The sequence below is a fragment of the Diabrotica undecimpunctata genome, chromosome 1 (assembly GCF_040954645.1).
Source record: "Diabrotica undecimpunctata isolate CICGRU chromosome 1, icDiaUnde3, whole genome shotgun sequence".
NCBI lineage: Eukaryota > Metazoa > Arthropoda > Insecta > Coleoptera > Chrysomelidae > Diabrotica > Diabrotica undecimpunctata.
In genome coordinates, this window is record NC_092803.1 from 148,209,372 (window position 1) to 148,223,252 (window position 13,881).

Consider the following 13,881-nt stretch of genomic DNA (forward strand, 5'->3'; position numbering starts at 1 on the left):
GTTTGTTATATTGTCAATATTCCGGCAGTTCATTACGGTGGTTATAATGAAGAAAACTTTTCTTTTATTTCTGATCATACTGCTAGAGTTGTTCAAGACATCAGCGTATATTCTTAACCTAAACTCCATTACACTAATGGAATGCGCTAAATGAAGATTACACTGGGAAACAAGTGTTTAGGCTTGCTGCTTTCAAAACTGTAATTATTTTTCTCTATTAAGGCAAGTGTTTTATCTACCCCACAATCTAGCAATAATCATAGGAAGCACTATTGTTCTCCTATTAGCTGACACAAACCTTCTTCGATGGATGGAGCGGCGGTGAATGACGCATACGGTAACTTTTCCTTATATTCATCTCTGCTATTTCACGTGGTAAGTGTTTAAACAGCCCTGGTTGGTTTCGTTGCATATATGGCAAGTTTGCCATTCCCAGTCAAAGAAAAACATCCGTACATTTGTTTGGTAAGCCTATTTTAAAGTAAAAATTATTGAGCAACATAAATTATGAGTTGTTCATAAAGTATGTAAGCAGTTTATTGAGAGTATCCGGATGTGGATTAAAGGTAACAAGTGATAAACTTTCATTTGTTATACCTATGATTTGAAGGGAGCCCAGAAAGCATTTAAATGACTGTTATTTTTGTACAGTAAAAACGTGAGGATACAACAAGAAAAACAAATGTAAAATAGAGTATCTTCATTTACCATAAGCTATACGTCTAGTGCCTCATTCAGTCAAAATATCAGTATCAGTTTTCAATTAATTGCCTTCTATAGAAATACGGGAATACGAATCTGATGATGATCAAAGTAACCCAAATAATAAAATTTTGAAACTGAAGACGATTACGTTCATAAGGGATTTGATAGGCAAGAGTTGAATGATTTAGTATGAGATTTAGGACTATCCATAAAGCTTCAAAGAAAAACTTGCTTGAAAAGGAAGCTAAGGTATCCTATTTTCTGGTCTATAATTTGCTGCCAAGATCTGACCTGAAACCTGGTGATCCAAACAGTTTACATCAACCATTTGTTGACAGAAAGAACATTATATTTCCATCTCGGCATATAAAATCGGGTCTCATAAAACAATGCATTAGACCTTTGTTAATGAAAGGAGGCTGATTCAAGTATCTCAGTACGGCATTTTCTACCCTGTAATTTGAAAAAATAAAAGACGGTGTTTTTTGTGAACCACAGATTCGGCAGCTTTTTAAAGATTAATAGTTCAGCAGAACAATGTCAGACATTGAAACAAAGCTTGGTTGGCTTTCAAAAACATTGTTAAAGACTTTCTTGAAGAGAAATAAACATAGCATTATGCTGAAAAACTCTTGAAGAGCTTCAAACTGCCAGGTTGCAACATGAGCATCAAACCTGCATGAGATATCCTGTATCTTAATAAGTTAACGTGTTAAACAAAATCTGCGGATATTTTTGGATTCAGAGGCCAAAAGTTCCCCTGTGTTAGAATCTTAGATTTCTCTTCCAATATTATTGGCATAGCTCCTTGATGCAGTGGAAAAAGAGTGACGCGCAGTATTCACCAAGAAATAATATTATACTTCATGAGGTATTTGCTTAATCAGATGCAAGCTCTTATTCAACTAAAGTTGCATACACAACCAATACTTAGTTCTTCTTTTTGATGGTAGAAGATACGGGTAACAATGCCTTGGATTATAGGGTAGTCCTTATAGTAAAGGTCCTGGCTTGTACAGAAAAATTTAAGCGTATATAGGGTTATACTGCACTTAAGCTGCATTGGTTGTTGGCTAAATCGTGTAGAAGATGAAGCTGATAAAAAAGGCATTCCAGTATCAAATATCCGAAAACCTCTTTAGACCAAAATAATGAAAATACCTCTACCAATAGGACAAAAATGATACTAAAAAGATGGCTAAAATCTAAAAAGCCTAGGCTTTGGAACTAAAAATTAAGCTGGAAATGATAAGCTGGAGAGGCAGATCATCAACACTTGCAATTTCCATTATAAGGCAGCTAGTAAAAAAAAGACAGTACGGTATTCTGATGTAGTGTTAGTACAAATACTGAACAGGATTTAGAAAAAAAAGTGGAAGAGTGCAGACAAGCTCTTGGAGAAAAATGGTTCAAACTTAGTAAAACAAAGACAGAGTATTTTAAATATTTATTTAAAGATGAGGTTACTACAAATCAAATGATAACTTTGGATTAAGAAATAATTGTGAAAAGTAATAGTTTTAGGTACTCAGGGTCTGTATTACAAAGTAATGGAGAAATAGATGGAGATAATTATAGGATGAATGAAAATAAAAATTAAAATAAGAAAGCTTAGATGGATAAGTGGAGTGACAAAAAAGGATAAAGATAAGAATGAGTATATTAGGGGCAGTCTAGGGGTAGGACCAATGATGCCAAAATGAGAAGCATCGGTTAAGATTGTTTGAGCATGTTCAACGTCGAGATGTTCACCGTTCAGACGTTTTGACAATCACCCAATATAAAGAATTGCTAATTTATAAGCTCCTGCGACGAGTAGGAGAGGAAGACCAAAGGATACACAGTGTGAGACGCTTAGGCATGACATGTGGGTAAAGGGGATTTATATTGGTAGAAACTTATGTAGAAATGTAATTAAGGAAGCCTACCCCGCTTATGGATAAAGGAAAAGAGATTGATGATGATCTTGTAAATAAAATGATAATTTGTTGCATTAATTAGTAAATTATTCCTTAAATGTTGATGATAATAAGTAATAATAATGAATTTTAATTAGTTTGTAGACATCGTAAAGCAAATTAAATACCTAATCTATTTATTTATATACCCTTCCTTATATATTAAACATATTCGTATTTACGCTGAAAACGAAGCTTATTTGTTATTAATTGCATTAAAGAATTAAAATTATAACAGATTTTTGAAAAAATCTAATTGTTTGAAATAACTACGTTGCTTAAAGACTAGAACCAGTGTATATTGAATATTTTTTTATTTAGATATAGATCTTTTGATATCTGAATCAGTTAGTTTAATATAACACGAATAATATATGATTTCTCACATACAACATTTATCTTTGACAAGACATGCACCTGTTTCGCTTCTATTCGCTGCTTCAGAAGCGGATATAAAGCAACTTGAATAGATTTCTTCCTAAAGTATAACTCTCGTCTTCTTCAACTGAGATTTTTGCTCACTTTAATACGATTGGTCGTGCAAAATAAAACCCTAGTAGCGGTTCGAAAGAGAGTGATTGTGAACTAATGGTTTACGTCTTACGGCTTACATCTTGCGTAACGCAGTCAATCAAACATCAGATAAAATGTGAAATACGAACGAGCCAGACAGGCATTTAGTGAGTGTTATTCAAGTGACGTCCATTTGAAAAGAAACGTCAATGATCAATCAAACGCCGTTAGGGCATTTGTAGACAGTAGTATCGATCGTATAGATTGCGTATATCAAATATTTCAGTTTAAAATAGTCAGTTAATAATTTATACAATGATGTCATATTGATGTGTGCTTATAATAAACGTTTAGAGATGTTATTATCAAAAAACTAGTTGACACAACTCAAAAACTTTTAAATCTTATTAGAAAATACAAGGCCAAAAACATGGAAGATTTTTTTTTATAATGCATTGCTGGACAAAAATAACCAGCTAATTAATCTTTTGTGATTAACTGAGTAATAAAGGATCTTCTTCTCTACATTCCATCTACGCGGTGGAGGTTGGCAACCATCATGGCTATTCTGATCTTAGATACGCCTGTCCTGAAAAGTTCAATAGATGACTATCTATAATATTTTCGCAGCCATGAAATTCTTCTGCTTCCTACACTTCCTCCTTTCCTTAATTTTTTTGTTTTATAACTAATTGAAACATGTAATATCTTCCGCCAAGGATAACATATCTCGGGTAGTGCAGATTACTGGTTTTGATAGTTTCTATTACTCCCGTACTCTTAGACATTCTTTTCATGACTTTAGTGTTTGTTACATGATCAATCCATGATATTTTAAGGATTCTCCTGTATACTCACAATTCAAATGATTTCAGTTTCTTCATTGTGGCTGCTTTCAGAGTTTATTCTTCCATTTTATTTAGAAGTATCGAGAAAGTATAATAACTTGGCAATCTAACTCTTAAATCCAGCTTCAGATCACTTGAACAAAGCACCTTTCTCTTCTTCTTTTTCTTAGCTTTCTCTCGTCCATTTTTGGACATAGGCCTCTCCCAACTTTCAACTGTTAAAATATGTAAGTGCTTTTTCTATGAGCACTCTAATTACATTGGAGTGATAATTGCTGTGATTAATTATGGGGCCAAGATAGTTGTAATTCTCTACTTGTTCAAGAGTTTTCCCTTTAACTGTTATTCTTTCATAATTCGTCTCTGCAAATCTTTGAGATTTTCTGCTAACATAACAATGCCATCCTAATATCCCAATGCATACCTAATGTTGTTCCTTCTCTAATTGATGTTCCATTGAACAGCAGCCTCTTTCTCAAGGGTCCCTCTCAAAATTTTGTCAGAGTATACATTGAAGAGTAGTGACAGGTCTGTACTACTGTCTACGTCATCAAAAAAGCTACAAATAGCAGCGTCAACAGCTGGTCGACAAAATAGTTCACTTTCTTTTGTCATAATATTATGTTAAATTAATCTGGTCTCTATTTTATTTATATTTTATAAATATAAAAAAAAAATTTAATTTACAGATATAATTTTTTTATATATATAATTATTTTAAATATTGTACTTTTATGGAAGTATACCACAATTAATTGTAATGAAAATTACATTTTATATTTTTTTTGACGTTTCGATTTCCAATCCGATAAGCGCATTAAAAAAATTATACATTAAGAAATTATTATATTAACCTGTAAATGTTCATTGTGTCAAATTGGTGATTAAGGCAACCAATTTGACAGTTGACTGTCAAATTGGTTATCTGTTGAAGACTGTTGAACGGAGGAAGGCGATGGATAGGGACGACTGGAAAAAAATGGGGAGGCTAGGACCCACACAGGGTTGTAAAGCCAAAATGATGATGACTTTCTTGGCTTTGATGTTGTAGGCAACTAGCTATATTTTGAGTGAAATTCTGAGGGTGACGTTGTACCTCGGACTGATTAAATTCTGATCATTTTGTGCTTATGCAGTTGGTTATAGATGATGTGTCTGTAAACTTCTATTAACTAATTTTTCTCCATTTATTAAGATGAATGGTGCTTCTTTGATTTTCCTCTTTTTCTTGTCTGTTTCTTTCACGACTATTAATGTATCTTTTTTTCTACTCTGCTCATTGTCTCATGCATTTTTGCATATCTAAAATCTTTTAAAGTCTCTGTTTTGATGTATGATTTGTGCTCATTTATCCTAACTCTTGGTGGTCTTGAGGTTTTCCCAAATAAAAATTATTGCATTCGCAAGATAAATGCAGTCCCTTCATCTCCCCGGGTGTTTTTGAATTTGGTTTGTAAAAACAACAAATCTCAGTGTATTAGCTGTTTTAAATATAATTGTGATGTATTTATTTCCTACCCTTTTTTATTTTTTTTTGTTTCATTTTTTCAATTTTGTAAAATTATTTATTTATGAATGACAATGGATAATTATTTTTTGTTAAGCTCTTTGTTAACAGGTTTTTTCTTCCTAAAATGCGTTAAAGCAAGTGTCTTGCGCGATGTCATATAGTGATTTGATGATTCCCTTTATCGTTTTTTGTGGACTTTGGTTATATATCCTATATCCTTATTTGTTATTAACACATCCAGAAAAGGTATTGAGTTGTTTTCTTTTTTCATGATAAATTTAACTGATTCTTCTTTACAGTTGATGGCCATTAAAAATGTATAGATAACAAAATCAATCCATAAATTTTTTAGATTTAAAAATTATCAGACTTAAAAACAAAGATGACTTCTCCATATTTCATAAACCTACCCATACTGACACGACTATATACCATTCATCATCTCATCCTACACAACCTAAACTGGCAACCTATCATAGTATGTTACATAGATTAACAAAAATTCCGATGTCAAAATACAACTTTGAAACAGAATTAAATATTATTAAGCAAATAGCAGTAAACAATGGATACAACGAACAAACAGTTAATAAAATTTTAAATAAAAAACTAGACAAGAAAGCCCTGAAATTAGTATTACCACCACCAGAGAAAACCCAGTACCTTCTGCTCGATTACATATACAGGCAAGATATCTACAAAAATAGCCAAACACATAAAAAGAAAGGAATAACACCAGCTTTTAGAACAAACAACAACTTAGGCAAATATATTAAAAACAACAAGAGCCAAAATAAAAAGCACTTACACAATGATGTATACAAACTTAAATGTAGCGACTGCCCAAAAACTTACATCGGTCAAACTGGTACAAATTTTATTTTACGAATAGCAGAACATAAAAACATAAAAATAATAGAAACACAGATTCTACATACGCACTTAACCTTCTAGATCATAATCATTTTTGTAATGACGAATTTCAAATTTTTCACATTCAAAATAAAAGCCTTAAGCTATCTTTTTTAGAATCTATGGAAATTAACAAATTAAAAAACACAGATATAATTCTGAATGACCAACTTGAGATAAACAGTTCTCCCTTCCTCAAGCTATTTTATTAAAGACTATGTCACGAACCGCGATTAGTTTATCGTGAGTTATATTTGCTATAAAATATTATTTTATTAAATTAAAATAATATATGACGACAATTTTCATAGAACTATTTATTGCTTAACTATACATGTTTACAGAACTGAGTGTCGAATGCTACTACCAAAAATACATTACAAAACGTATAACAGAAGCCCCGAGGGGAGGGGGTCGTTTCTAAAAACTATAAGATTTTAACTTTTGGAAATAACGTACATTACAAATTTATTCACTTTGTCCTTATCAGAACCATCTTCAGACGCAGCGACTGCGACAACAATAGCCGACGGATTTGCCGGGTACCTACCTACGTTCTAAAGGGAGGGTTTAATCTACAAACTTTCACCAGAAATATGTAAAATTGACAAACATTTTAATCTTTTAATAGATTTCTGAAAGCTAATTTACTGAAAGCTCTAAATAAAATCGACAATAACATGAAGTGAATTATAATGAGACAGAACAGACTATAAAGTGTAAACGCATGCCAAAAATAGATCACTTGAGAAAGGCACTCTGCCGAAACAGCTGTAGTGATAAGATTTTATAATAAATTTTGTGGAAGTTTTAAAAACAAAGTTTTCAGTGTTTTATTGTTACATAAAATGAATTTGAATCAAGTAACGGTCGAATCCATCATCAAAGTACATATATTTGCCTGTAGGTTGAACATATTTGGTAGGAAGAATTGTTTATATTAAGTTAGTCATTAAAAATTGTGTCTCGAGAGGTTTTGTTAATAAAATTAACCAACTAAAATGTTAATTCGGTAAAGTATTCTCGTCTCTTTCGTCTCTTTTTTTATCTAAAATACATCCCAGACAGCTTAATATATAGCATTTCAGATAAAAAAAGCTTCTCACGATTTCCCATATATTAATAGGAAACCGTTAAAATACAGTAAAGTATCTCGAAAAACAAATTACTTTAACACGTCTAGTATAAATATTAACACACGAATTTCTCGTTTCTCACCTAATGTTCATCGAAGCCATTTATTTTGGATAACATTCAATAATTAATAACTCTAAGCATTGCTTTTAAAGTAATATTTTCTATATGTTAATTGAATAGCATGACGTACAGGCAAGCTAATAAATAATAAGCTTAACTAAACATTAAAACGAATTAAAATATATGAAAATTATTTTAAAGTTCATTTAACGTATTTTTAGCTACTATTTTTTGAAATCATCCTACAGGAAAAGGTTATAGTTTAAAAAACTACAAGAACAGTAACAATACCTCAGCTGCAATATTACTGAATAAAAGAGAAAAAGCGTACCAATAAAATGTCATACGCGCTCTAATATTTACTTTAAAATATTTAATTAAATTTTAAACGGTCGTATATTTCAGAGCAGCTGCAAACTACAGCAAGAAAAAATATAAAAATGAATCATATCCACGATTTCATTTGATTACTGTAAGTTACATAATACGGTAGTGGTTAGTGAAGGCCCCAAAATCTCTAATTTCGGAGATTATACAATTCCCATTTCTAAAACAAATTATCTTCACACGTCTGAGTTAAAATATTAACACAAGGGCTTTTTTTTTCGTTTGTCGTAGCGATTCGTTTCGGATAATATTTAAACATACACCTGCTTGGATTCTAGAACCTGTCACTCTCATAAAGTTTCTCAACTGACCTGACTAATTTGTTTTTAAGATAAATGTTTGTTTAAAAGGTGCAATTAATTGGAATTTTATTCTGTGGTTAAAAATTATCAAATAAGTACACTAAAAGAATTGGTAAAACTAAGAGAGTTGGTCAATAAAAAAATAGAACTTACGAAGTTTGGAAAACCGTAAAAAAAATTGTAGTGCTTTACTAATTTATGACTTTTATCACATGATTTTTTCCAGCAATGGCCTAATTCTTAACTGTCTCTATCTAGGATAAGTGATTTATATAGATCAAACTTGGAATATTTGCTTTGAAAGGATGTTATAAAACTTAAAATGAGATAATTTCTAGGAGTTGGCTGTATGGGATATTAGGTGAAAAAACTTCTGAACTGACATCGAAGTATAAAGTTCTGTTGTAATTGGTATAATATTTTATTAAAAAATCAAATTGGATTGTAATAATAGTTCAGAACGTTTTCCAAATACAGTGAACTTTGAAGTATTTGCGCTAATAGCCGTCTAAACAGTGGTTGAGTCTAAATTGCGGACTGCTTAAAAGTATTTAATTAAATGGTACAATGCCAATGAATATACATATAACTATCCGGGAACAGTATGTTATCATCATCATCATTCTGGCTTTACAACACTGCGTGGGTCCTAGCCTCCTCAAGAATTTCTCTCCAGTCGTCATTATCCATCGCCTTTCTCCGGCAAGCACGTATTCCCATATTTTTCATGTCTTCATCGATGTTATCAAGGAACCTTGTTCTGGGTCTTCCTCTTCTTCTCTGACCAATGGGTCTATCAAGGAGCGTTTTTCTAGCTAGGTCATTTTGTTCCATCCGCATTACATGTCCTATCCACCTCAGACATCTTAATATGTTTTACGATATCAGGTTCCTGGTATATTCTATAAAGTTCGAAGTTGTATCGTCTTCTCCACACTCCATTGTCATTCACTGACTACGCAAAATAAAGCTCACATTAGTCTTGGTCTGCGAGAGCTTGAATCTCTGTTAAAAAAATTCCGGTTGATTAAAAGCCCTAGAAGTGAGCGAAAATCGGTGAGATATGGATTTGATATAAGCGTCGGTCAAAAAGTCCCGGGCCTAACCATGAGATGGCTAGGCATCTTATGGTTACAGTGTAATAAATTTTCTATTTGTTATTTCGATAGTTAGTTCTAACCTTTAAAAGCATACTGTTAAAATCTCATGTCATTCGGATTATTATTTCTCGAGATACAGTGTTTGAACTGATGTTACTTTTGTGATATTTATAAAGAATGGATTCAAAGCAATTTCTTGTGTTCAATTATCAATATTATTTGATGAAGAAAAATACCGTCCATTTGGACTAATGGCTCAAAAACTATTACCAGGACTCTTCATCATCGAATATAACCATTAAATGATGGTTTCCTAAATTCAAACGTGGTCGTACCGACACCAATAATGCTGAGCGGTCCGGACGGCCAATGAAGCAGTTATTCCAGAAAACATCAAAAAAATGCTGAAAATTATTATATGAAATTTTCAAAGTTAGCAAAGTTAATTTTCAAGAAAAAACTGACACTAAAGTTATAAAATTTGGCTATGAGAAAGCTGTTTTTCAAATGGGTGCCACGTTTTCTCACTCTAAAGCAAAAACAACAACGAACTGACGATTCTCGGCGATGTTTGGACATGTTTATTCAGAATAAAATGGAGTTTTTACATCGGTATGTCACAATGGATGAAACATGGATCCATTACTTCACTCCTGAATCAAATCGGCAGTCATCTGAGTGGACAGCACCTGGATAAAACTATCCAAAGCGACCAAAACTCTAACAAACCGCTGGAAAGGTTATGGTCTCTGTATTTTGGGACCCGCTAGGAATTATTTTTATTAACTATTTTAAGCAATTATTCCAAAAGAGGACTCCAAACCAATTAGTAGGGTTCACGCGTCTGTACGGAACAATTCATGTGTCTTCTCGTTATTTAGGTAATTCGTATGTTATGGTGCCAGCCTAGTATTTACGTTGAATTCTCCTGGAAAAAAACTTAGAAAATAATGTATCATGATGAAAATAGCTAAGATTTTTTCAGTTTTACTTCTGAAACTTTATCATAACTTGTTTTTCTGAAACGTAAATTTAGTAATAAATTTAAAAATTAAGAAAATATCATGTTTTGATACATTAAGTAATAAATGTGCTATCATTTATCTAATTGTGTCTTGAAATAACTGATCCGTACAAAAGATGTGTTTTAGTTGTACTGATTGATGATAAGCGAATTCCTTAGCTTTCGGTTCATAAAGTACCATGTGAAGATTGTTCTTCACCCTCCTCGTTATGTAACGGTTCACGTACCACTCTAACCTCTGATATCATTGCATGACACACATCAAGGTAGGCTCAACATATTTTTCACACAATTAGCATTTCCATAAATCAGAAACAATGTTGTACGCTTCGATCCACTTGGTTTACAATTTTATTGTCTCGTTTCATCATTTATTAAGTTATATTTTTGTTTTATTGTTGGATTAAGTTGGGAATGTAGACACGTGTACTATTTGGCTTTGCTAATTTTTATGATATGTTAATGATTTTTCAATTTAATTAAGAAATCATATTAGTTAAAAAACATGACTATTTATACGTTTTATATTTATTTATGTTAGCTATTTGTTCATAACTTTTATAATTAGCCTTTATTTATTCTCATTATCTGCTAATTATGTACTATTAGTACGAAATACTGGAAGTACTTTCATGTTTAGGATTTTTTCGTGTGCCCAGCCCCCCTCCCTAGCATAGCCATTGACTTTTTTTTTAATGATTTTTTGAAGCGAAGCTTCTATTCGCAATATGACAAAATTGGACATATCTTTTCAGGCATAAATTTTATCAAAACTGGGTGCAAATAGATGTTGCGTATTTATTTGTGCTAATAATAGCTAAAATAGTGAGTGTAGTTTTTATAGGTTCCCAAAGATTACATATAAATTAGAGAAAAGAAAAAGATGGATTCGTGGTATTAACATGAAAAAGTAAATATCACATAAATTCATTTTTATGCAATTGAAATAGGAAAAATTTAAATAACTACCTTAAATGATATTGCATAAGGCTTCAAGCTAACTGCAGCCTGACTGATGACTTGAGCTTTTATATCATAACTTTTACTATTATTGTTTTTAATAATATGCTCTTCCTCTTCCACATGAAAAACTTAATTTGTCAGTACTAGATTTTTCCCTTTCTTTTCCGTTTGGGGTTGAAAAGATAAATTGTGATTAATTTTGAGAAACCCAGTTTTTAATACCACATTTATTTTGTACATAAACTGAAAAAATATAATTAAAAAACTAATGATTAATAATTGTCAATTTCATATGTATTTAACAATGTCAAACATATGCCATATGTTTAACCTCAAATTGGGAGGTCGAAAACTGTCAGATGAAGGCGGTAGGTGTCGCGTCAGTCACGCACGGAGCGAATACTGGCGTTGTATTACATTTTTCTCTATAGAAAAATGCTGAGGCAAGCCTCACGGTAAATGCGTCACAAGATGTCGTTGTTATGCAACTAGCGCCACAAGATGGCGTTGTCACTGGTAGCGTCTTAAAATAGTGATTCTTCACATCGATCTGCTACTCTCATGCATCACTATCACGCGATTAATAACAATTCTTAATAATAAATTTTCAACACACTTCTCATTTTAGACTAATTTCATATAAATTATTATTATACAATTATTATTTTTAAACATATTATTTAGTTAAATATATAATAATTAAATTTACTATCAAAGGATATTTATTTATATTATTTTATTATAATTTAATATTTAGTTTGATTTTGACAGAATTGCTTTGTTAATACGTCAAAATATCATAAAAGGATAGGACAAGTCAGACTGTTTTTCCAGTAGGGTAACTACGCCACCTAGAAAAGAAATCCAAACTACCAACATCTGACATTTCAATCATAACTCAGAAATTTTACTACTTTATCAGTAATAAATTGTTTCACAAAATTGCTAAAAATATATGTTACTAGAATGGTAAGGTAAGATTTGCAATGTTTACAGATACACTTATTATAAAAATAAAATAACGTTTAACAAACGCCAACGATTTTACCAAAATAAAAAAAATAAATTAAATTAAAAAAAATTAAATAAAATTGAACAAAATTAAGTAAAATTAAACAAAATTATATAAAATAAATAAAATTAAACAAAATTAAGTAAAATTAAATTAAATTAAATGGGTTAAGTAAAATTAAACAAAATTATATAAAATTAAATAAAATTAAATAAAATTAAATAAAATTAAATAAAATTAAATAAAATTAAATAAAATTAAATAAAATTAAATAAAATTAAATAAAATTAAATAAAATTAAATAAAATTAAATAAAATTAAATAAAATTAAATAAAATTAAATAAAATTAAATAAAATTAAATAAAATTAAATAAAATTAAATAAAATTAAATAAAATTAAATAAAATTAAATAAAATTAAATAAAATTAAATAAAATTAAATAAAATTAAATAAAATTAAATAAAATTAAATAAAATTAAACAAAATTAAGTCAAATTAAATTTAATTATTTGGGTAAAATTAAACAAACAACTAAAATTTAATAATATTAAATAAAATAAAAAAATTAACAAAATTGGGTAACAATAATCAAATTTAAATAAAATTAGGTAAAATTAAATCAAATTAAATAAAACTAAATAAATTTAAATAATATTAAATAAAGTTAAATAAAATTAAATAAAATTAAATAAAATTAAAAAAAAAATAAAATAAAACTGAAAAAAATTAAATACAATTAATGAAATTTAAAAAAATTTAATAAAATTGAATAAAATTAAAACAAAAATAAATAAAATTAAATAAAATGAATTAAAATTAAATAAAATTATACAATAATAAATTAAATTAAAGTAAATAGAATTAATTATTATGATAATCAAAATGAAGTTATTAAATATAAATACAAAATAATCCTGAAAATGTAAATGATGGATAAATTCTATATAATATTTAACAAATTTAAGAAATTACCAAAATCAATAAACAAAATTTTGAATGATAAAAATTAGGATTTTTTAAATTTTAAAGAACTTCAATGTGTGGTTCTATTATAAAAAATGTTGAAGCTACATATTGATTGGCGTCAGGAGAGAGAATGGCTTCTGTTCTAATGGAAATGTTAAGGTGACATGTGACATATGACAGCTTGGATGGGCAGTCACAATCATGGTGATGTAATCTGCACATTTTAAAATTCTATTAAACTGAGCATTGACCAAAGGTCCAAGTGACACTATTATAGGAAATCAACTGATAAAATATGAAATTATATAAAATATCTTAAGTAGATTGCATAATCCAGATCTTACACTCAAACCTGTCTGATTGAAAGCAACTGAAGTGGACGTAGAGTATGAATGCAAGAAATAGACTAAACAATCTATTAGATAGTGGGTGGTTAACTACAATAAAAGGGTCTACCAAGCACTATCAATACTGTAGAAAAG

The 13,881-nt window shown here is 30.0% G+C and overlaps 1 protein-coding gene across 1 annotated transcript in view; it reads right to left on the minus strand.

Moving 5' to 3' along the window:
• Positions 1-13,881, minus strand: part of LOC140440668 (uncharacterized) — a 246,043-nt gene that overhangs the window by 1,627 nt on the left and 230,535 nt on the right. The window lies entirely within an intron of this gene.